Below are 4,741 nucleotides of genomic sequence, written 5' to 3'. Positions count from 1 at the left end.
TTTTTTTTTTTTGATTCAATAAAGTTTTATTTTTCCAAATGTACAGCTGATTGAACCTGTTCATGCATCTTCGCCAGCAGCTGGAGCGTCTCCACCCTTTGCGTTTCTGGGGTAAATTACTTGGGCTCTGTGCTTTGAGACCAGCTTGATAAGTCCTTTACTAAGGAGCTCCTGAAGGGCTGCCCTGGCCAAGGAACTGCGAATCTTCAGTCTCTGGGAGACCACGGCTGGAGTAATAAGCTTATAGTTCGGAACCTCCTTACAGAGCTTGTCGTATGTTGCTTTGTCGAACAGGACAAGATTGTTCAACTTGTCCCGAACTTTGCCTTTGGACCACTTCTTCTTCTTGGCCTTGCCACCAGATTTATTTACTGGGTCTTTATCCTTTTTGGCCGACTTTCCGGCATCTTTCTTCTTCTTGTCGTCTTTGGGCGGCATGGCGAAGCTCAGAGAGTCGTGTAGACCACAGCAGCCTCGCTAAGATGTTGGGAAAAAAAAAAAAAGCCCTAACTTCTTTCTTGACCTGTTTATCATTTGTATAAATGAAGGCTACCTTTTTTTTTTTTGAGTTAATTTTGTATCCACCATTTTGCTGAAGGTTTATCAGCTGTAGGTGTTCTCTGGTAGACTCTTTGGGGTTGCTTGTGTATACAATCATATCATCTGTGAATACTGAGCTTTGAGTTCCTCCTTTTCGATTTTTATTCCCTTGATCTCCTTTAGTTGTCTTATTGCTCTAGCTAAAACTTCAAGTGCTATATCGGATAGATAGGGAGAGCGTGGGCAGCCTTGTCTTGTCCCTGATTTTATTGGAATTTCTTTACGTTTCTCTCCTTTTAATTTGATGTTGACTATGGGCTTGCTTTATATTGTTTTTAATATGTTTAGGTGTGCTCCTTGTATCCCTGATCTCTCTAAGACTTAGCATGAATGGGTGTTGGATTTTGTCAAAAGTTTTTCAGCATCTAATAAGATGATCATGTGTTTTTTTCCTTCAGTTTCTTTCTTTCTTTCTTTCTTTCTTTCTTTCTTTCTTTCTTTCTTTCTTTCTTTCTTTCTTTCTATGTGGTGGATTACATTGATGGGTTTTTGTGTATTGAACCATCCCTGCATGCCTGGGATGAAGCACACTTGATCATGGTGGATGATGTTTTTGATGTGTTCCTGGATTAGGTTTGCAAGTGTTTTTTTTGGACTATTTTTGTATTAATGTTCATGAGAGAAATTATTCTGAAATGCTATTTCTTTGTTGAGTCTCTGGGTGGTTTAGGTGTCAGGGTAACTGTGGCTTCATAGAATGAGTTTGGCAGTGTTCATTTCATTCTGTTTCTATTTCATGGAATAGTTTGGGGAATATTGGTATAAGCTCTTCTTTGAAAATCTTGTAGAATTTTAAAACTATCTGGCCCTGGGCATTTTTTGATTAGGAGACTTTTAATGACTTCTATTTCCTTAGGGGTTATAGATCTGTTTAGATAGTTTATACCTGATCTCGATTTAACTTTGGTAAGTGGTATCTGTCTAGAAAATCATTCATTTCATTAAGATTTTCCAATTTTGTGGAGTACAGGTTTTTGGAGTAGGACCTTATGTATCTTTGAATTTTCTCATTGTCTGTTGCTATGTCTTTGTTTTCATTTCTGATTTTGTTTATTTGGTTATTGTCTCTCTGTCTTTTGGTTAGTGTGGTCAAGTGTTTGTCTATCTTGTTGATTTTCTCAAAGAACCAGTTCTTGGTTTCGTTGACTCTTTGTATTGTTTTCTTTGTTTCTAATTAATTGATTTCAACCCTGATTTTGATTTTTGAACTTTCTAATTTCTTTATGGAGGCACTTAGTGCTGTGAACTTTCCTCTTAGCACTGCTTCCATTGTGTCCCATAGATTTGGGTATGTTGTGCCTTCATTTTCATTGAATTCTAGAAAGTCTTTAATTTCTTTATTTCTTCTGTGACCCAGTGGTCATTGAGTAGAGAGTTGTTCCATTTCCATGAGTGTGTAGGCTTTCTGGTGTTTCTGTTGTTGTTGAAGTCCAGCTTTAATCCATTGCGGTCTGATAGGATTCAAGGAGTTATTTCAATTTTCTTGTATCTGTTGAGGCTTGCTTTGAGATTGACTCTACGTTCAATTTGGGAGAAGGACCCTTGAGGTGCTGGGAAGGTGTATTCTTTTGTGTTTGGGTGAAGTATTCTGTAGATGTCTGTTAGGTCCATTTGACTCATAGTGTCAGTTAGCTTCATTATTTCTCTGTTTAGTTTTTGTCTGCATGACCTATCAATTGGTGAAAGTGGGGTGTTGAAGTCTCCCCTATCTATGTTTGGGTTTTGATGTGCAATTTAAGCTTTAGCAATGTTTCTTTTACAAATGTGTGTGCCTTGGGGCATAGATGGTCAGAATTTTCCAGAATTTTGGGGCATAGATTTTTCCTTTGATGAGTATGAAGTATCCTTCCCTGTCTCTTTTGATTTATTTTGGTTGAAAGTCTATTTTATTAGATATTATAATGGCTACTCTAGCTTGCTTCTTGGGTCTGTTTGCTTAGAAACTTTTTTTTCCAGCCCTTTTCTTTGAGGTAACTTCTATCTTTATTGCTGTGGTCTGTTTTTGTATGCAGTGGAATGATGGATCCTGTTTTTTAATCCATTCTGCTGGTCTATGTCTATTTATTGGGGAATTGAGTCCATTGGTGTTGAGAGATATTCATGACCAGTGATTGTTAATTTCTGTTATTTTGATGTTAGCAGTATTATTAGTGATTGTGTGTGTGTCTGTGTGTCTGTGTGTTTGTGTGTGCATCCCTTGTTTTTGCTGGTGTGGAATTAGTTATTTCCTGTGTTTTCTTGGATCTAGTTATCTTCCTTGGCTTAGAGTCTTCCTTCAACTATTTTCTGTAGGGCTGGATTTGTGGATAGATATTGTTTAAATTTAAATTTTCTTGAAAAATCTTGTTTTTTCCATCTATGGTTATTGAGAACTTTGGTGGGTATAGTAGTCTAGGTTGGCATCTGTGGTGTTTTTTTTTTTGTCGTTTGTTTGTTTGTTTGTTTTGAGGGTGCATGATATCTCTGTCCAGGCCCCTCTAGCTTTTAGAGTCTCTGCTGAGAAGTTAGGTGTAATTCTGATAGGTCTGCCTTTGTGTGGTACCTGGCCTTTTTCCCTTGCCACTTTTAATATTCTTTTCTTTGTTTGGTAGAGTCTGTGTTTTGATTATTAATTATGTGGCTGGAGGATGTTATTTTTTGGTCCAGTCTAATTAGTGTTCTATATGTTTTTTGTATGTTTATAGGTATATCTCTTTCTTTAGGTTGGGGAATTTTTTCTTCTGTGATTTTGTTGAAAAATTTCTATGGTTCTTGAAGGTGGGAGTGGAGTCCTCACCTTCCTGTCATTTTTAGGTTAGGTCTTTTCATGGTACCCCAGATTTTCTGGATGTCAGGAATTTTTAAAAATTAACATTTTCTATATCAATTACTTCTATTGTATCTTCTATGCCTGAGATTCTCTCTCCCGTCTCCTGTTTTCTGTTGGTAATATTCACATCTGTTGCTCCTGTTCTTTTCCTAGGTTTTCCATCACCATGATTCCCTCAGTTTGTGTTTTCTTTATTGCTTCTATTTCCACTTTCAGGTCTTGAACAGTTTTATTTATTTCCTTTACCTGTTTAATTGTATTTTCCTGCATTTCTTAAAGGAATTTATTTATTTCCTCTTTAAATGTCTCCACCATCTCTATAAGATTGGGTGTGCTTTGGTTGTGTTAGGATATCCAGGGCTTGCTGTAGCAGGGTAGCTGTGCTCTGAAGGTGTCATGTTGCTCTGGCTTTTGTTGATTGTGTTCTTTTGAGGCCCTTTAGACATTGGAATGACTTTAGTCATTGGATTTTCTTGTTGTACTAGTATTGGGAGGGGCCTAACCTCAGTGATCCTGGTGTGGCAGGCCTCTGATGGCTATCTGTGGCCTGTACGGTTCTGGATCCCCAGGTATGATGAAGGTAGACAGAGAGGTGGCAGGGCAAGGGAGGGCCACCAGGGATAGCAGGCTGCTCAGGGCAGCTGGGGATGCCCCAAAGGACTCAGCAAGCATGGAAGATGGTTGCTGGAAGAAAGTATCTTACCTGTAGGGCTCCAGACCAGCAGATCTGATGAAGGTGGGCAAAGAGGTAGCAGGCCAATGGAGAATTTTCAGTTTTTAAAAGAAGATTATCATTTTCTTATGTTTGTGTGTGTTGGTGTTTGCATGTATGTATATGCGCCACATGTGCTTGTAAAGACTGGGAGTCGGGCACTGGAGCTCTTGGAACTTGACAGGTAGTTATGAGCTTCTAGATGTGGCTTCTGACATCTGGACACCGGTCCTCTGCAAGAGCAGCAAGTGCCCTTAACCCCTGTGCCATCACTGCAGCCCTGAGTTTTCAGTCTACTCTCGGGAGCTTTCAATGTCTAGACTCTCATCTCCAAGACACCTTTCCATTGTTCCAGCACAAAATGCATGGCTGTGCTTCAGAGACACTAGCTTCTTTAACAACCAAGATGTTTTGTCCACATTTTCCTTGTTTGTGACTTTAAATATGTTCATGCCCCTTTCTGGCCAAACTATACATGCTTCAAAATCTTCTGATCTTCTTTTTGCTGCCAATTCTCATTGTAAATGTGGCTAAGACAAGCGAGCACTGCCCACGCCATGGCTCGAACGCCATATTGTCTAGAGATTTCCTCTGCCAAATTAATCAATTCCTTATTTTTA

The 4,741-nt window shown here is 38.9% G+C and overlaps 1 pseudogene across 1 annotated transcript; it reads right to left on the bottom strand.

Moving 5' to 3' along the window:
- On the bottom strand, window positions 1-501 carry Gm6988 (annotated as a pseudogene). Its single transcript, XR_873020.2, has one exon. The product of XR_873020.2 is annotated as a predicted gene 6988 (transcript).
- Between the last annotated feature and the right edge of the window lie 4,240 nt (window positions 502-4,741).

This window comes from Mus musculus, chromosome 12 (genome assembly GCF_000001635.26).
Source record: "Mus musculus strain C57BL/6J chromosome 12, GRCm38.p6 C57BL/6J".
In the NCBI taxonomy this organism is placed as follows: Eukaryota; Metazoa; Chordata; class Mammalia; order Rodentia; family Muridae; genus Mus; species Mus musculus.
The sequence above is the reverse complement of the archived record's forward strand: the minus strand, read 5'-3'. Positions and strand labels throughout refer to the sequence as shown.